Here is a 21,633-nt window from a genome sequence, read left to right as displayed (position 1 = left end):
CGTCGCCATAGATGAGTATCATCTCCGCCTTTTCAGAGTTCGAATACACCATAATCACAGTTCCTACAACACTACACTATCACAGACGTCTGGTAACACGGTGTACTACAGTCGGTCTGCGTGCGGAGACGAATGCAGATTAACAATAGCAGCAAGCGCTACATGCGGACACTGCGACAGCTAGTCCAAACCACAACAGTGCACTACAGCCACACTCGTAAACACGGTCGTCATCGTAAAAATGTCCCTGCAGACGCTGCTCGCCGACTGTGGCCCGTGTTTGTTACAACACGCAACTGAACGTCGGAGGTTGCAAGCGTCAACTTTAGGTTACAATATCTCCGGATGTAATTAACATTTTACAATGCAACAAACGGCACTGATTACGTATTTGTTTATATGTTCAGATATGCTAACAAACCTAACGTGGTTCCATTTAAAAAAACATAGGTTTGTGTTAAAAAAATACTTCCTTGCATTTTTGTATGGTTTGTATTAAATAATTACACTAGCCCCTCTCCTCACGTTCGGTCTGTGGAATCGGTTCGTCAGTATTTGATGTGGTTTGCGAAATATATCCAGCGGTAACGTTAGGTGACCCACCTTGTATATACCCCATAAACACCACACACAGAAGAATCCTCTCTCTGGAGCTGGAAGCCATGCAACGAAGTACTGTGGCCTATGCAAACACGAGTAATTAGGGTTTCATCCCGTCTTCATGGGCGAAAAGAGGTACGCCACGGCCAAGTAGTGGGCTTAACTAGACGCAGCTTATTATCAGCCACCTCTAGCTACTCGTCTTCCCATTGATACATGACTGTGTACCTCAACAGGAGGTGATAGCATCCGCCCTTTCATTCCCCGCAGTACCAATGTGTCCTGGTACCCAGCAGAAAGATACCTTCTTTCACAGGTGTTGTAGATTGAGAAGGGCGTCTTTAATATAATGGGATACTATATGTGTTGGGTACATCCGTTGTAGAGGGTATAGGGCAGTTAGAGAATCGGAACAAACAAGGAATTTTGCACTTGAAAGACTTTCCTGCTCTAGTGCCCACAAGTTCCCATACAGTTCCACATAGAAGACTGTAAATCTCGAGGCAGTCATACATTGAAGGCACTATCTGGTAAAACAACAGAGCAAGAGATGGAGTAACCCAGATTGGACCCATCCATGAAGACAGCTGTAGAGTCGTGGTACTCAGCTATAATGGCAGAAAACAGAGTATTAAAAACAGATGCAGGAGCGCAAACTCTCCCATTTTTTTCAATACCAAATTACTCTTTCTAAGTCGACTAATTGTCATCCTGGCAGACATGTTGCCATCCTCGCAGGGTCGCCATTATCTGACACTCCACTCCCTTTCTCGTTTATCAGACATCAGTATAAACACCCTGTGAGTTCATTGGTATCTGTAGAATAAATGACTGGGGTAAGAAGTGGACCCTTATTCTATGACAGAGCACAATGGTGTTTAAGCTGTACACAAGTTGTTTCTAATTTAGAATTATAACCAAAGAAATACACGAATTTACATAGGTTCTAATGTGACAATGCTTGGACAGTTGCCAGGATAACGCATTTCGTCCAGATTATTCCACATAACTCTAAACACAACAACATAAAATTCTAACCAGAAGATGCTTTACAAAATTATTCTTACTACTACATCATTACGTTGGCGAGTATTACGACAAATCATCCGATTCCGTTTCTAAGTTCGGTATTATTTAAGATGACAATCAAGCCTACGAAGGGTAGTTAATTTGTTTTTAAAAGCTGAGCGAAGACTACTCAAAGTGACTCGAGTTAACAGTTTACACAAGCTGGTGAACCAACAAGTTTACACTTCTGCAAGTGGTATTTACCTTAGCTGCAATGAGCTGTCGGCTGCATGGCTGCTCTCGTCCTCAGAAAGTCCTATAAAAGCTAATCAATACTTTTGCTGATTTGATCATCAGAAAATCTCCTATGTCTCTCGTTAGGTGAGAAAACATGCACTCACCCCTAGTCTTGAAATATGGCGGTCTGCATATGCATGGATGGAGTAGCGCGTGTATTACAATGCCCTCTCAGTTCTCTCAAGAACAATTAACTATGTGGCTGTTTCATTTCTCCACTGTTGGAAATCATCAACGGTACAGCTAATATGTAGTTAAATGTCAGTCGAAATGAATGCAGCATTCACACAAATTCCTCCTCTACGCCGTGCACAACGTAAGGCACCCTGTTCTGCATTTGACGCTTGTTCAGAGAAGAGTCCCTGAAATTTTCGGTCTTGTGTCTCTCATAGCAAAACTGTCCCCCAACTGGGTCCTTTCGTGCTCCACATCACGGCTTTTTCCAACCAACAGGGGCATTATTTTTATTTTGAGGAAACAGTCTCCGTGAATCGCAAAGGGCCTACCATCAAACTGCGTAGAAATTTCGGCACTTTATTCCTTCCTAGTTCAAGTCAGCCAATCGGACATTTATGCCGGCTCCAGATGCCTAAAAGTTACATGCATACATTATGAGCATACGCAATTCATGTGATCGTCTGCATCACCGGTTTGTTCGTATCCATCTTTAAATTCAGCAGTGCAGTTTTCTAAAGATTCTTTCTGTATCAGTCCCTTGGCCCACTACTTGGCCTCCTGGACGAGTCACCTGGCCCGTTCGTTGTCCTGTGTCACGGGTCGCTTTAAGAGCTATCCGTTGTACTTGGCCTGTGACATCGCCTATCGCATCTTCTCCCAAATGAAACGTTTCCTCCAGCAGCTTGTTTCACTTCTTGCTCATTGACATGCAGGATTGAGGTTCAGTGTGTTAATATCGTCGATTGAGTGTCATGCCTTTGCATTGCATACTGTAAATTTTAATAGGCAAATCTGATCATTTTCGCCAAAGTATGTCAGGTAACACATTCAACTTCCTGATACGATGTATAAAAACTCTCACATAAGTTGCGAAATTGACATTCATTTAATCTGCCACGATGTATAAAAACTCTCGTGTAAGATGAGAAATTGACATTCAATTAATCTCTCACCTTACAAGGGATGCATTTACTTTGTCACATCCTCAATATTCAAATTCAATTCTGGTCTTGAAAATTAATGGTGTCAAGTCGTAGGAAGACTTGTGTATCTGAAGAGAGTGTCTGCGTTGTGTTTCGACCATAATTTTCATCCATTTGTGTTATATTAGTATAACAGGCGCACTATATGGTTAGTGAATTAGTTTAGTGAATGTGGTCTTTCATGTTTAGGATGCAACACTGAAAAACTTCATTATATGTGATACTCTAATGATGAACACATGTTGGCACAATTTTCTTTATTCAAGTGATATATAGTGGTGATACCTGGATGAAGTGAGGTTTGATAAAACTGTTTAATGCAAGGCCGGCCAAATACTGCACACTGTGCGAATGTGTGGAAGTGCAGCACAGGTGGCACATCTCAGCCAGTGGGAAAAGAGAACAGCGACATCTATCACTAAACACGTATACCAAATGAGCATCGACGGTTCAGCTTCCTTGTTTACGTGACACCAGGAGGTCCAAAGCACACTCAGTCTTCTTTCTTTTGGCGACTATAGCTATACGTGAGACGTACTGACAATAGCGACTACTGCAAAAAAAAGCAATGAATGGGAAATCTGTGTGCTCTGTCATTTATCACGATTGAGAAGCGCAATTCTTCTTTACAGCAGTAAGTGAAAAGGCACAGTGTTTACTGTGCCGCAGAATATCGGTCAGCCACAAAAAGTTAACGATTAGAAGACACTACAACTCATTTTATAAAGACAAGTGTAGTGAACTGAACAGTGGAAAACGGCAAGCCAAACTAAATGCGCTTAAGGAAATGGCTAAGGCACAACATGTTTTTAATGTAAGTAATAAAAATTGATACCTCTTGAATTCTTCGTTTCTTGCGTTACATTAATATGTATTTTACTGTACGACGTATTGCTTTCAATTTTCCAGACTGACAATCAAAGTACATCTGCACTGCGAGCAAGTTTAAAAATAGAATTGAGAACAGCAAGATTCGTAAAACCGTTTCCCGAAAGGGAGTTTGTAAAAGACTGTCTCACTGATGCTGCAGAACGTTTGTGTCCCCCAAACGTTAGCAGGTTTCAAGAAATCGGTGATGTTGTAAGGTGCCTCTTACGTGAGGAACACATTTTTACTAGTTTTAATCAATTATTGTCTCCTATTGATGTATTCACGATAGTTAGGAAGTGCTGTAGTCCGTAGCCGGCCATGAGTCGGAGAGCATTTCCCACGCTGGCTGGCTAGGTGACGAAGCGACCATACGTCGAGCGTAGTGGTGTGGGGCTCGGCGCTGGACCGTAGCAACAAGCGTCAGCCTGGGAAATATACATGACGGGAAGTACCACCATCTTGGCGCACAAAGTCACCGATTTTGTTTATTTATGTTCAATAATTAAAGTCATTTATGACAACATGAATACTAGGAGGAGCCTATGGATGTTTACAACTACACTCCTGGAGACTGAAATAAGAACACCGTGAATTCATTGTCCCAGGAAGGGGAAACTTTATTGACACATTCCTGGGGTCAGATACATCACATGATCACACTGACAGAACCACAGGTACATAGACACAGGCAACAGAGCATGCACAATTTCGGCACTAGTACAGTGTATATCCACCTTTCGCAGCAATGCAGGCTGCTATTCTCCCATGGAGACGATCGTAGAGATGCTGGATGTAGTCCTGTGGAACGGCTTGCCATGCCATTTCCACCTGGCGCCTCAGTTGGACCAGCGTTCGTGCTGGACGTGCAGACCGCGTGAGACGACGCTTCATCCAGTCCCAAACATGCTCAATGGGGGACAGATCCGGAGATCTTGCTGGCCAGGGTAGTTGACTTACACCTTCTAGAGCACGTTGGGTGGCACGGGATACATGCGGACGTGCATTGTCCTGTTGGAACAGCAAGTTCCCTTGCCGGTCTAGGGATGGTAGAACGATGGGTTCGATGACGGTTTGGATGTACTATTCAGTGTCCCCTCGACGATCACCAGTGGTGTACGGCCAGTGTAGGAGATCGCTCCCCACACCATGATGCCGGGTGTTGGCCCTGTGTGCCTCGGTCGTATGCAGTCCTGATTGTGGCGCTCACCTGCACGGCGCCAAACACGCATACGACCATCATTGGCACCAAGGCAGAAGCGACTCTCATCGCTGAAGACGACACGTCTCCATTCGTCCCTCCATTCACGCCTGTCGCGACACCACTGGAGGCGGACTGCACGATGTTGGGGCGTGAGCGGAAGACGGCCTAACGGTGTGCGGGACCGTAGCCCAGCTTCATGGAGACGGTTGCGAATGGTCCTCGCCGATACCCCAGGAGCAACAGTGTCCCTAATTTGCTGGGAAGTGGTGGTGCGGTCCCCTACGGCACTGCGTAGGATCCTACGGTCTTGGCGTGCATCCGTGCGTCGCTGCGGTCCGGTCCCAGGTCGACGGGCACGTGCACCTTCCGCCGACCACTGGCGACAACATCGATGTACTGTGGAGACCTCACGCCCCACGTGTTGAGCAATTCGGCAGTACGTCCACCCGGCGTCCCGCATGCCCACTATACGCCCTCGCTCAAAGTCCGTCAACTGCACATACGGTTCACGTCCACGCTGTCGCGGCATGCTACCAGTGTTAAAGACTGCGATGGAGCTCCGTATGCCACGGCAAACTGGCTGACACTGACGGCGGCGGTGCACAAATGCTGCGCAGCTAGCGCCATTCGACGGCCAACACCGCGGTTCCTGGTGTGTCCGCTGTGCTGTGCGTGTGATCATTGCTTGTACAGCCCTCTCGCAGTGTCCGGAGCAAGTATGGTGGGTCTGACACACCGGTGTCAATGTGTTCTTTTTTCCATTTCCAGGAGTGTATTTATCATAATTTTGCCTCGTTAAAATTCACACCCGTTCATTTAAAAATGCATATCTTAGTAAGTACGAACTTGATCGGAAATCCACGAACTGTGACGAAACTAGTAAGAGATACGGACGGCGCGCCAAAGTCGGCAGTCGGCGTTAAGAGCTCTTCCTGTCTTGTTCGATGGTAGCCATGCTCTCGGTTACGATTAGTTTGTTACATGAGTGTTTCATTATTGATCTAATAGGAATAAAAGTGATATTACAGCATTATGAATGTTAGTTTCGAGTAAATAGATACCCCAAAGTTGATCGACACCAATTTCAGGTAATTAGCTTCCACCGACAGAGACATCCTATGCGCCCATGAAGAATCTACACCCGACGACATTTACGAGAGCTGCACCGCGCACAGGTAGGAGGAAATCCGATGACACGACCCACAAAGGCGGATCAAGGAAGATCCGAATTATACTCGTAAATTACGGGTGGAAATGCGGACCAGTTATACTGTACCAGTTATACTGTACGTCCTCTACGGACTCGCGGCTAAGCTGAGTAATAACAATATCAGTTTTGATGCGAGGGGTCTTGCAATGTGCACAGGCAATTAATAAATAAGGCCAATAACTTTCAACGGAGAAATAACGCACCTACGGTTCCAGATAATTATTTAATACATTCATCTATGTTTCGACACATCTAAAGATGGCGTCATCACAATGAAAATTTAAACTTTTCGACTTTTAAATTTTCATGCTGATGAAGACATCCTTAGAGATGACGAAAGCTCTACTTTTAGCATAACTCAGGAGCGTTATTAACGAAAAATATCACATGTCACTGTTATGTTGATAATCTACAGACCGTTAAAAAGTCTCTGTACATTTTATCCCAATATTCCTTGTTCTCATATACCATTCATGTAATTTCCAAAGCACCACCAATGATTCGGTTGAGCCTGTGCTTCATAAGCGCAAGCTGTTTACTTTCTTGCCGTCAGTATGACATAGTACGTGACCGCGTCCCCTGTACGCGGTTCCACATAGATCGGAGAAGCGGTAAGTGCTTTTCCGCCATTAGCTATTTGGTTCAAATGGCTGTGAGCATTATGGGACTTAACATCTGAGGTCATCAGTCCCCTAGACTTAGAACTACTTCAACCTAACGACATCACACACATTGATGCCCGAGGCACGATTCGAATCTGTGACCATAGCAGCAGCGCGCTTGTAGACTGAAGCGCCTAGAACCGCTCGGCCAAAGATGCTGACTTTAGCTGTTTACTTGACGATTTTGTCTAGGTCCTCCACTGTGCGGCAACTACTTACTGGTTTTTCAATCTGGCCCAAAATCAGTCCTTAATAGTATTATTTTATTTTCTTCTTACCAATAGATCACTATGATACTATTGGGTATGGACTCATACACTGTAATTGAATTACGCAGTTTTTAATCCATGACATAGTGTCTATTAGCGGTGTTTTGTATTTAACAGATAACAAAAGTTGGGAAAAAAGATTCTGAGCTTTTCCGCTCTAATGTTTTAACCGTATGAGTAATGATATTTTGATATTTTCATGTAAAAGCTTTAATACTTCTTAAAATCTGAAAACAATTTACCATACCAGTGCATGTGTCAGGGTTGTTACTCCTCCTGGATTTATTGTTAAACAGATGTCACCTGAAAATTTGGTACGGTAATAAAGGACAAAAATACAGCTGAAGTGGTTATTGATACCAATGAATAATCAGTAGGATTTTTTCTTTGGATTGAGTCCTGAACCCTTGTGAGTATTTTCTCATCAATGGCCCCCTTTACTAACTTTGGTGTGGAATAGTGACGAACTCTGACTTTTAAGGTCTTCCTGAGCTTGTCTATGACCATTGAGTATACTGTTGTGTTACGAGAAAGTATAGTTGGGGCTTCTATTTGAAATTGTACTTTAGTTATAATAAACAGATATTCTAACTCTGCAATGCTACATTATCAATTTTTTGTTTTATATTTCAATCATGATTATTGTGTTCTGCGTTGTCCAGCAAGACATTGTATCGAAGCTTATCATTATTTTATTGTTTCTATCATTTGTTAATAAATGGATGAAAGCGTTTTAAATCAGACACACCATGATCACTGAAAGTGTTAAGACAAGTACATACCCTTGGTCTGTTACAGCCAAATGACACTCAGAATTTGTCATTAGTGCTAGGAAGTGAAAGCATTATTTCTGGTGATTATCTTACGGAGTACTCCATTTGATGCCACAAGCAATTTTTAAGTTTTGTTAAACTGCAACTGTGTTCTGCCTACCGCCAGTTGCGTTGGTGGTGGTTGTAAGATACAACCAACTTGGCAGTACACATTATTGAAAATACGTTAATACTGATAACAGTTTGCTAAAAGAAGTTTTCAGGTACTGGACCCTACTCACTTGTCAATACTTCTTTCAAAAGTACAGGGTGACAATTTTTGAATTACATGAAGAAACGTAAATTAGTTACAAACTACTGCATGCACACATTTTATTCAACAGGTAAATGTCACTACTGGTATTTGGATTTAAGTTATGACATGTTCTATACGGCTGCCAGCATTGGTGATGATGTGGCACAGACGAATAGCGAAATTCTGCACGAGTCGCCGAAGTGTAGGAACATCGACACTCTCGATGACCTCCTGAATGGCTGTTTATAGCCCAGTAGTGATTTTGGTGTTATTGTTGTTCATCTTGCCTTTAATATAGCACCACAAAAAGGAGTAGCATGTCTTCAGATCATGAGAACATGGCGGCCTATCGAGGCCCATGCCCATGGCCTCAAGGTACCTCAGAGTCAGAAAGTTGTCTCCAAAGTGCTCCTACAGGACATCAAACACTCTTCTGCGTCAATGGGGTCGATCTCCGTCTTGCATGAATCACATCTTATAGAAATGAGGGTCACTTTTGGTAGTTGGGATGATATCATGTTCTAAAATTTTCAGGCACTGTTTGGTAGTCACGGTGACATCAAGGAATATCGCACCGATTATTCTGTGACTGGACACTGCACCCCCACACTGTCACCCATTGAGGGTGAAGAGACTTCTTAGTCGCGAAATGCGAATTCACAATCCCCCCAAATGCGCCAGTTTTGCTTACTGCCGACCACATCCAAAGGAAAGTGGGTTTCGTCGCTAAACCAAACCATATTCACATCAAAGTCGTGTTCGTGAATTCCGTGGACAGTAGTGTTGGCGAAAAACGGCCGCTGTTACTTAGCACTGGACCTTAATGGGTGATGGATTTGTATTTTGTATGGAAGACTGCAGGTTTTCAATAACAATGTGTAGCAGTGTCTTCCCGTTCATTCCCACCTCTTGTGCAGCCCGTCTGATCGATTTCCTGGCGCTGGTTTGAACACATCGCCTATCGGCTTGATGGTTTCACTCGTTTTCACCGTTTTTGGACGACAGACGTTTTCAACACAGTCATCAAGAACAGTATTCGTTCTCTCAAACTTGTGAATCAAGTTCTTGAGTGTTAGCACACTTAGACCGATTGTCTTCAGCTTGAACTCGGACGCAAACGTCGTTTGTGACGCAGCTGGGCCGTTGTTGCTAGCACAGTAGGCCTTTACAAGTGCGATAGGCTAGGCACACTGTACCGTGACATTTTCACATGCAAATGCCCGACAACAAGAAGACGTACGCGCTTGCGCGTACTAATTCCCATCATGCCCAGCTGCCAACCATGAAGTTTGAACGTTCGATCGCTAACTGTTCAGAAGTTATGACGATTTTAATTCATGTAGTTCAGTAACTGTCACCTTGAATGTTGTTAGTATAACTCTACAACAATTAACGAACTTTGTTCCTTTTTTTAACTTTTTTAGGGTGGGAATCAAGTGTACTCCTCTGTGGTAATACAGGCAATGGAATATGCCTTGGTATTCCTAGGGCTAATGAAATTTATAAGGGAGAAGTTAGTGAAACTATAGGAGAACAGAAGAGAAGTACAAGAGAGCAGACTGAGGCTCACGTAAATAAATTAAATGATCAGCTGGAGGCTAGTATGAGAGAGCAGCAGGCTAGTATTAAAGAACAATGTGCTAGTGCACAAGAATTAAGGGAACTTACGTAAAATTAGGAATGCACTTTAGCTTTTGTTGGTGAGGTTATTTCAATTACATTTAATAAACGCACCAATCAAACCGGAGGAGAAATGTACCCTGAACTTTATGGTACCGTTAAAAATCAGTATATGATATTTGAAGAGAGTCGAACTGAGGAAAGGATTGTAGTTTGAAATCGAAATAAATCACTGCAGTAGGTGCTGAAGGGTTTGATAGAGGATCACTCTACAGACAAGGCGTGAATTCCAAATATAGTTCATGATATTCTGGGTTGGCAAGTAGTTGATCACGTTAGGGAACAAACAGCTAGTCATCATATTGCTCTGCAGAATGTTGAGCAATGGGCAGAATCATTAAAACTCCATGCGTAGAAGGCAATTTAAAGACTAAGCAGGAACTTTATAAGAATGTTAACATGATAGATGAACCTGTTGCTGTTGTAGTTCCGCTGTCTGACATTGTTGAGCGGTGCGCATACGGTTCAGATGAAGTCCTATCACTTTCGCATTTTCAGGAAGGCCGGACGGAGATAAATTAGATGAAAGAAATGAGCCAGAACTGGATCATAGTAATGATAGGAGTCGGGATCAACACAGTGAAGAACGGTTTAACAGGGGAACCATGAATATGTGAGGCATGCCAAGTATTGATTGCAACCATTTTCTCAGTCCATAAGTTTCACTACTTGCGAAATACGTCAAATAGCTTTCTTGCGCATGCATGGCTCGATGAGTTGAACTTTTGTTTTGCTCAGACATGGGCCAGATGGACACAAGATTACCCTTGCTTGTGGATCCTTAGACGGGGGCAACCTTTCATATGTATGCATACTTTGGCTCGAAACTGTGACTCACAAAAAGATTTTCGTCATTTATTCTTGTCTGCATAGTAAACGGAGACAGCAAAAGACCCAGGTAAAACATGGCGTACTCATGATTTAGGCATTTTATGAGTCTAACTATATTGATCCTTGAATGATTCTTTGAAGACATACGAATGAAAAATAAATATTTATTGTATACTTCTAGCCCAGCTGAATTATGTTGAACCTGTTTAGTTAAATTACAATCATATGAATGAAAAATAAATATTTATAGTATACTTATAGCCCAGCTGAATTATGTTGAACCTGTTTAGTTGAATTACAATCACGTCTGAAGTCAACGAATCTCAGTAGACCTTGGAAGGCTGCTGTTCAGATATTTCAGAGATTATTGCAAGAGCTTGAAGATGATAATAGGGAGGAGCCCCATAGGTGAAAGAAAAGAAAGGACTTTACAGCAGAGTTGTAATTATGATGACTGTGGGTGCCAAGACTCTCACAGCTTTTTATGAAAATGGAAATTGGAGGCACAGAAAACTATTCATAGATAGCGGCAGTCATGATAATGATAGAGGGGGAAGAGGTAATTGTAACCTAAGGACGTTCAACCATAACATAGTAATCGTGGGGATAATAATGGCAGGAGGCAAGAAAGAGATAAAGGCCTCAGAATTGTTGAAGTTCATTCAGCAGACGCCAGGTGTAAGTCACGTGCTGAGATTTCAACTTCAAAATGGCTCTGACCACTATAAGACTTAACTTCTGAGGTCATCAGTCCCCTAGAACTTAGAACTACTTAAAACTAACTAACCCAAGGACATCACAAACATCCATGCCCGAGGCAGGATTCGAACCTGCGACCGCAGCGGTCGCGCGGTTCCAGACTATAGCGCCTAGAACAGCTCGGCCACCCGGCCGGCATTTAAACTTCAAGAGAATGGTAAGTAATATTGGCAGCCAATTGTTTAGCTGCAGCAGGGACAGCAAATGTGTTAAGCATATTAATATGCCTCATTCTGAAGATATGAGGAAAATATAATTAAACGATAATGAACATACTACCAAGTCAATGATATATTCAGTTCTGGAAATTGTGTAAATGGTATTTTTCTGTCAAGTATTTTTGGCGCTAGGAATTATGTGTCCATATTGTGTAAGTCTGGATTTCAGCAGTGTGAAGTGGTCGGTGCTTGGCCAGATCTACCTTTTCAATGAACAAAAGTGAAAGTTGCAAACAATGGAAAATATCGTGAAGTGAACATAAAAGTTGGTGTTGAATTGAGGTGTCCGGACTATGAATTTTCTGCGAATCTTTTGTTGTGCTAACGTTGAATACTAAAACGATATTATGGGTGTTTTGTTCGTCTATGCACCAAGCAGCTTTAAATTTGGGTGTGCTGAAGTGAGTTCAAGGAACAGACAAGCTTTGGTTAAGTAGGAGTCTGGCGAATGTGCAATGAAAGGCTAAATTTTAGCCAATTGTCTCAAAATTCTTGACAGAAGTGAGTAGTCATTCGATCCAAACCAAATCTGTGCTGAGTGATGGCTGTGTCCAAGCAATTCTAATGATGGAATCCCAAAGAGGTGTGAGTATTTTAGAAGAATTACACTACTGGTTTCACTGTGATGGGGATGGCGATGAGATAATGAACGAGGATATGTTTAATATTTTACTATAACATATGTCCATATTTCCTGAACATTCAGGTACTACATTTTGAAGGCACATTAATGTAATCACCTGTCAAAAGCCTGAATGACTGCCTTTTGCAGTGTGGACCGATGCTAGCCGAGCAGGAAGAGGGTCAATGTCGTTCTGGAAGGTACTGAAATGGATGTGGAGCCATGCTGACTCTAGTTCCGTGGCCATCCCCACTAGGTCTCTCTGTTGACGGTCTACAGATTCTCGATTGGATTTCAATCCGAGGAGTTTGGTGGCCAGGAGAGTACGTAAACTCCTCCTGACACTGTTTGGAACACGCGTGTGCACTGCGAGATGTGTGACATATTGCGTTGTCCTGCTGGTAGTTGCCATCGTGCCGATAAAATATAAACTACATGTCGGGGTGTACATGGTTCCCAAGGATAGATTCACACATGTGGTGATTCATTGTTCCCTCCAGAATGAAGAGATCAACCAAGGATTACCACTAAAACATTCTCCAGAGCATAAAGACCGTAAAGATCCATCTTCTGACTTGGAATCTCTCGGCAATTTCTGTGGGGTCTTTCCTTGCAGACGTTTCGTGCAGTACACCCAACACCCATCTGTGCGATGGAGCATAAGACGTGAGTCATCTGGAACGGCCTCCTGTCGGCACTCAGAGGACGTCCAGTGGCAGTATTGGCGTGCTGACTGGAGGCTTTGTCGCCGGTGAACAGCAGTGGGCATGGGTTCATGAACCAGGAGCCTGCTACGGAGGCCCTTGGTTCATCTCAAAAGTCGCACAGCTATCACATCTATTCGCACGCACACATCTCTGCAGTCATTGTTAACCTCTGTCATCTATGGCCCATTGTGCACGAAAAATGCCTCGGCGACAGATTTGCGTAGCAGCATTTTGCCATTCACGGTACACGTTAACTACGGTGGCATGCAATCTTAGCTGTTTCGGAAACGCTTCATCCCTTGGACCGAAAGCCAATGATATTCCCTTTTGGAGGTCTGCTTGACAGTGCGCCAGTTGAGGCACTGCAGTCACTGAATCCAAGATGCAGTTGGTAGGAAGTTTAAAAATTTTAATGGTGCTGGTAAGGAAATCTTGTATGTAAGACGGTGGAGGTAAACCTGTAGCTCTAGGTGCAAGTTAGAGACAATAAACTTACAAAAATGCACACACAGACACACACTCACTCACTCACTCAAACACACACACACACACACACACACACACACACACAAACACAAACACACATACGTCCACACGGTTTACCGTATGAATTTTCTGGTTAATCGGCTCCTGGGAAGGGATCTCTGTAGGACATTTTGTGTAATGTACGATTGACCATGAAATGAAATGTTTTCACATTTAAATTGTTCTACGAAACACATGATGCTTCATAAGTGTGACTCTGTTAATATGACATCTAAAACATATGCAACGATAACTTAACTTCATCAGTAATTATACACCCATTTCTAAAATATGCGTCGAAATTGATGCCTAAAAAATGATGAGACCCTCGAATTAAGTGGGCCGGACGGGATGGCCAAGCGGTTCTAGGCGCTACAGTCTGCAACCGCTCAACCGCTGCGGTCGCCGGTTCGAATCCTGCCTCGGGCATGGCTGTGTGCGATGTCCGCAGGTTAGTTAGGTTTAAGTAGTTCTAAGTTCTAGGGGACTGATGACCTCGGAAAATAAGTCCCATAGTGCTCAGAGCCATTTGAATTAAGTGCCTGAATGACATTTCCATAATTATGTACACTACTGGCCATGAAAATTGCTACACAACGAAGATGACATGCTACAAACGCGAAATTTAACCGACAGGAAGAAGATGCTGTGATATGCAATTGATTAGCTTTTCAGAGCATTCACACGAGGTTGGCGCCGGTGGCAGGAAAGTTTACAACCGATATCTCATACACAAACAGCAGTTGACCGGCGTTGCCTGGTGAAACGTTGTTGTGATGCCTCGTGTAAGTAGGATAAATGCGTAGCCTATCGCGATTGCGGTTTATCTTATCGCGACATTGCTGCTCGCCCTGGTTGAGATCCCATGACAGTTAGCAGAATATGGAATCGGTGGGTTCAGGAGGGTAATACGGAACGCCGTGCTGGATCCCAACGGCCTCGTATAACTAGCAGTCGAGATAACAGGCATCTAAACCGCATGGCTGTAAAGGATCGTGCAGCCACGTCTCGATCCCTAAGGCAACAGATGTGGACGTTTGCAAGACAACAACCATCTGCAAGAACAGTTCGACGACGCTTGCAGCAGCATGGACTATCAGCTCGGAGACCATGGCTGCGGTTACCCTTGACGCTGCATCACAGACAGGAGCGCCTGCGATTGTGTACTCAACGACGAGCCTGGGTGCACGAATGGCAAAACGTCATTTTTTCGGATGAATCAAGGTTCTGTTCACAGCATCATGTTGGTCGCCTCCTTGTTTGGCGACATATGCTGTGAACGCACATTGGAAGCGTGTATTCGTCATCGCCATACAGGCGTATCACCCGGCGTGATGGTAATGGGTGCCATTGGTTACACGTCTCGATCACCTCTTGTTCGCATTGACGGTAATTTTAACAGTGGTCGTTACATTTCAGATGTGTTACGACCCGTGCCTCTACCCTTCATTCGATCCCGGCGAAACCCTACATTTCAGCAGGATAATGCACGACCGCATGTTCGTGATGACTAGGTGTTGTGTGATGTCAGGTTAGTTAGGTTTAAGTAGTTCTAAGTTCTAGGGGACTAATGACCATAGATGTTAAGTCCCATAGTGCTCAGAGCCATTTGAACCATTTTAGCCGCACCGCATGTTGCAGGTCCTGTACGCGCCTTTCTGGATACAGAAAATGTTCGACTGCTTCCTGGCCAGCACATTCTCCAGATCTCTCACCAATTGAAAACGTCTGGTCAATGGTGGCCGAGCAACAGGCTCGTCACAGTACGCCAGTCACTACTCTTGATGAACTGTGGTACCGTGTTGAAGCTGCATGGGCAGCTGTACCTGTACACGCCATCCAAGCTCTGTTTGACTCAATTCCCAGGCGTATCAAAGCCGTTATTACGGCCAGAGGTGGTTGTTCTGGGTACTGATTTCTTAGGATCTATGCACCCAAATTGCTTGAAAAAGTTATCACATGTCAGTTCTGGCATAATATATTTGTCCAATGAATACGCGTTTATCATCTGCATTTCTTCTTGGTGCAGCAATTTTAATGGCCAGTAGTGTATTTACCTTCCCTCATGAACCATGGACCTTGCCGTTGGTGGGGAGGCTTGCGTGCCTCAGCGATACAGATCGCCGTACCGTAGGTGCAACCACAACGGAGGGGTATCTGTTGAGTGGCCAGACAAACGCGTGGTTCCTGAAGAGGGGCAGCAGCCTTTTCAGTAGTTGCAGTGAAACGTCCCCTAAAACTGCCGTTCTACGGATTGGAGCGTGGAATATCATATCCCTTAATCGGGCAGGTAGGTTACAAAATTTAAAAAGAGAAATGGATAGGTTAAAGTTAGATATAGTGGGAATTTGTGAAGTTCGGTGGCAGGTGGAACAAGACTTTTGGTCAGGCGAATACAGGGTTATAAATACAAATTCAAATAGGGGTAATGCAGGAGTAGGTTTAATAATGAATAAAAAAATAGGAATGCGGGTAAGTTACTACAAACAGCATAGTGAACTCATTATTGTGGCCAAGATAGACACGAAGCCCACGCCTACTACAGTAGTACAAGTTTATATGCCAACTAGCTCTGCAGATGACGAAGAAATTGAAGAAACGTATGATGAAATAAAAGAAATTATTCAGATAGTGAAGGCAAACGAAAATTTAATAGTCATGGGTGACTGGAATTCAGTAGTAGGAAAAGGGAGAGAATGAAATGTAGTAGGTGTATATGGATTGGGGGTAAGAAATGAAAGAGGAAGCCGCCTGGTAGAAGTTTGCACAGAACACAACTTAATCATAGCTAACACTTGGTTCAAGAATCATAAAAGAAGGTTGTATACATGGAAGAAGCCTGGAGATACTGACAGATTTCAGATAGATTATATAATGGTAAGACAGAGATTTAGGAACCAGGTTTTAAATTTTAACACATTTCCAGGGGCAGATGGCGACTCTGACCACCATCTATTGGTTATGAACTGTAGATTAAAACTGACGAAACTGCAAAAAGGTGGGAATTTAAGGAGATGGGACCTGGATAAACTGAGTAACCCAGAGGATGCACAGAGTTTCAGGGAGAGCATAAGGGAACAAATGGCAGGAATGGGGAAAAGAAATACAGTAGAAGAAGAATGAGTGGCTTTGAGGGATGAAGTAGTGAAGTCAGCAGAGGATCAAGTACGTAAAAAGACGAGGGCTAGTAGAAATCCTTGGGTAACAGAAGAAATATTGAATTTAATTGATGAAAGGAGAAAATATAAAAATGCAGTAAATGAAGCAGGCAAAAAGGAATACAAACGTTTCAAAAGTGAGATCGACAGGAAGTGCAAAATGGCTAAGCAGGGATGGTTAGAGGATAAATGTAAGGATGTAGAGGCTTATCTCACTAGGGATAAGATAGATACTGCCTACAGGAAAATTAAAGAGACCTTTGGAGAGAAGAGAACCACTTGTATGAATATCAAGAGCTCAGATGGAAACCCATTTCTAAGCAAAGAAGGGAAAGCACAAAGATGGAAGGAGTATATAGAGGATCTATACAAGAAGGATGTACTTGAGGACAATATTATGGAAGTGGACGAGGATGTAGATGAATACGAAATGGGAGATATGATACTGCGTGAAGAGTTTGACAGAGCACTGAAGGGCCTAAGTCGAAACAAGGCCCTGGTGGTAGACAACATTCCATTAGAACTACTGACGGCCTTGGGAGAGCCAGTCCTGACAAAACTCTACCATCTGATGAGCAAGATGTATGAGACAGGCGAAATACCCTCATACTTCAAGAAGAATATAATGATTCAAATCCCAAAGAAAGCAGGTGGTGACAGATGTGAAAATTACCGGACTATCAGTTTAATAAGTCACAGCTGCAAATTACTAACGCGAATTCTTTACAGACGAATGGAAAAACTAGTAGAAGCCGACCTTGGGGAAGATCAGGGTGGATTCCGTAGAAATATTGGAACACGTGAGGCAATACTGACCCTACGACTTGTCTTAGAAGCTAGATTAAGGAAAGGCAAACCTACGTTTCTAGCATTTGTAGACTTAGAGAAAGCTTTTGATAATGTTGAGTGGAATACTCTCTTTCAAATTCTGAAGGTGGCAGGGATAAAATATAGGGAGCGAAAGGCTATTTACAATTTGTATAGAAACCAAATGGCTTTTATAAGAGTTGAGGGGCATGAAAGGGAAGCAGTGGTTGGGAAGGGAGTGAGACAGGGTTGTAGCCTCTCCCCGATGTTATTCAATCTGTATATTGCTATTTGGGGAGCAAAATAACTGATGATGGTCGAAGTAGAGAGGTTATAAAATGTAGACTGGCAATGGGAAGGAAAGCGTTTCTGAAGAAGAGAAATTTGTTAACATCGAGTATAGATTTAAGTTTCAGGAAGTCGTTTCTGAAAGTATTTGTATGGAGTGTAGCCATGTATGGAAGTGAAACATGGACGATAAATAGTTTAGATAAGAAGAGAATAGAAGCTTTCGAAATGTGGTACTACAGAAGAATGCTGAAGATTAGATGAGTAGATCACATAACTAATGAGGAGGTGTTGAATAGGAATGGGGAGATGTTTGTGGCACAACTTGACTAGAAGAAGGGATCGGTTAGTAGGGCATGTTCTAAGGTATCAAGGGATCACCAATTTAGTATTGGAGGGCAGCGTGGAGGGTAAAAATCGTAGAGGGAGACCAAGAGATGAATACACCAAGTAGATTCAGAAGGATGCAAGTTGAAGTAGGTACTGGGAGATGAAGAAGCTTGCTCAGGATAGAGTGGCATAGAGAGCTGCTTCAAGCCAGTCTCAGGACTGAAGACCACAACAACAACAGTGTATTTACAAAACACATGTCATTTAAATATAACATAATAAGAAAGCAGCTAATATATCCATCGTATATCTAAATGAGGATATGTTCAGACTCGGACTTATAAGAAAGACTGTGACATTTACAGATCGGACTTAAGGTACGAAGGTTCTCTAAATCATTCACAAGTGGTGTTTCTTTAATCAGCTGCTAAATAAATCAAGATCTTACCGTAATGCCTTAAAAGACAATGCCTGAAAAAACAACATAGACACAAAGAAAATAACTATAATTGGAATTATGAATGAGAGCTTTGTGTTAATTGTATTTCAGTACCTGTATTATTCCGATTACGATACAAAGTTCGTTTTGATATGCGTGCATGAACAAAGGAACAGGCACTGCGGCGCCTACAACCGTTATGAAGTACATTAAATGTATTCACAATTTCGAATAATGACAACACTCACCTGTAGAATGGAATGACGGCGATGAAAATTTGTGCCGGACCCGGACTTGCGATAAGCGGGAAATGCGTATTGGAGTCCCGGTCCGGCAGGGATTTTCACTGCCGTCATTCCATTCCGCAGCTGATGGTTCTCCTCATTCGCAATTGCGAATACATTTGCGGTGCTTCGTGTTTAGGCTCTTTCTCCGAACCTGACAGCACGCATCGTCCGACAGACAATGAGAATTCAGTAGTTTTTTGAACGCTGGGCTGTCAACGTCTACATATCAGTATATCTACATAGATACTCCGCAAGCCACCACACGGTGCGTGGTGGATGGTACCTTGTATCACTACTTGTCATATCCTTTCCTGTTCCGCTCGGATACAGAGCGAGGGAAAAACAACTGTCTGCATGCCTCCGTGTGAGCCGCATTTCCTCGTATCTTATCTTCGTGGTCCTTACGCGCGATGTATGTTGGCGACAGTAGAATCGTTCGGCAGTCAGCATCATATGTCAGTTCTCTAAATTTTCTCAGTAGTGTTTCTCGAAAAGAACGTCGCCTTTTCTCCGGGGACTCCACTTCCAGTTACTGAAGCATCTCCGTAGCACTTACGTGTTGTTCGAACCTACCGATAACAAATCTAGCGGCCCGCCTTCGAATTGCTTCGATGTCTTCCTTCAGTCCGACTTAGTACGGATCCAAAACACTCGAGCAGTACTCGAGAATACGTCGCACCAACGTCCTATATGCGGTCTCCTACACAGGTGAACCACACTTTCCTAAAATTCTCCCAATAAACCGAAGTCCACCATTCGCCTCCCGTACCACAGTTCTCACACGCTCGTTCCATGTCATATCGGTTTGAAGCGTTATGCCCAGATATTCAAACGACTTGACTGTGTCAAGCAGGACACTAGTAATACTCTATCCGAACGTTACAGGTTTGAACTTCCTACTCATCCGCATTAACTTACATTTTGCCACATTTAGGGCTAGCTGCCATTCATCACCCACCGGAAATTTTGTCTAAGTCGTCTTGGATCTTCCTACAGTGCTCAACTTCGACACCTTACAGAACAGCCAGTGTGAGTGTTAAAGGTGATTGTAGAGAGTTATAGGTGAATTTTTGTTCAGTTTTTTGCGAGCTGTCATGGCTAATGGTGGTAGTAAGCAAAAAGTATCAGTAAACAAGCGAGAGACATAATTTACAGGAAATACGCTATCTTCAAGCGCGAAGTAGAAAACGATGGAATTGTCACAGTTGCTGCCAGATCACAGGAACACACTGCAGAAGCGAGCGGCGTCAGCTTGCGAACCGTTCAGCGGACTGTCAGTGAAGGTAGTTTATGTGTCCAGACTAGTGGAAGTCCCGTTTTCGGATCACCACGGAAACATCACAGTCGTGATCAGCTTGTCACGAATTTATGTGATTACTACAAAGATATTCTAAGACGACTTGTGCTCAGTATTTACAAGACAGGGTAATTTACCATTGTCAAAAAAGTACATGAAGATATAAATAGCAATGGTAGTGCTACCTCAGTGAGAAGAGTGCTGAAAAACGTTGGGTTGAAATATGTTGATACGAATGACATAATAAAATTTTAATAGAACGTTTGATGTCGCCGTTTTAAGAACGTAGTTTTTAAGGAAATAAGAAAATCCGGCAATGAGAACATTCTTTACTTGCTCGAAACATGGGTAAAGGATACATAGGTAAACCAAAATCATACGAGGAAAGTGTGTTGGACACTGGCTTTAAAGTAACAGTTGGTGAAGGTGGACGAATAATTTTACTTCACGCTGGTTCTGCTTTCAGATTCGTTCCAGAAAGAAAATTACTGTTCCGGGCGAAAAGGAGAAATTCAGGGGATTATCAAACATTATGATTTAGGAAACAGTTCCTCCCTCAGTGGCCTACAAACACAGTAACTGTTATGGGCAATGCGATCTATCACTCAGTTGTTATTGACAAAGCACCAACAATAAGGACAAAGAAAGCCAAAATCATGCTGTGGCTTGCAAGTAAAAAGATACTCCACAGATACTCCAAACTCGGGCTGAGTTGTTGAATCTTGTAGGGCTTCATATACTTTGTGTATAAGTTTATGAAATCGATTGTACTGCACAGGATCGAGGACATACAGGTTTGCGTTTGCAGCCGTATCATTACCAGTCCAATCCGATTGAACTGATACAGGCACAAGTGAAAATGTATGTCGCAGAACGAAACACGACATTTAAAATTGCTGACACAGAAAGGCTTTTGCACTAAGCACTTGATAGCATAACTCCTTCAGATTGAGCAAAATGTGTTCGGCACGCAGAATGGCTGCAGAAGGAGTACAGAGGGAGGGAAATTTTAATTCACAGTCTGCCTGATCCCATCGTCCTCACTCTAAGATCAGAGCATCAGACACCGACACGGACTTTAGTGATGTATATGACAACGGTCGCAGCGACTGAAAACAACAAAAGGTGAGGCACACGTACAATATTCATGTTGTCCATTTTTTTTATATATTCTCTACTACAGTCGTATTTTTGACAGTAATATTCAGATGCATTCCGTTTCTGCGAGTGTAATAAAAGTCGTATTTAGACCAGACGCGTATTGATTTGTTTTGAAGCATCTCCAGTTGTTAGTATCCTCGCTCCTACATTGTCGAGCCACTTGAATATCTGTCATAGTT

This window comes from Schistocerca cancellata, chromosome 4 (assembly GCF_023864275.1).
Source record: "Schistocerca cancellata isolate TAMUIC-IGC-003103 chromosome 4, iqSchCanc2.1, whole genome shotgun sequence".
NCBI lineage: Eukaryota > Metazoa > Arthropoda > Insecta > Orthoptera > Acrididae > Schistocerca > Schistocerca cancellata.
The sequence above is the reverse complement of the archived record's forward strand: the minus strand, read 5'-3'. Positions refer to the sequence as shown.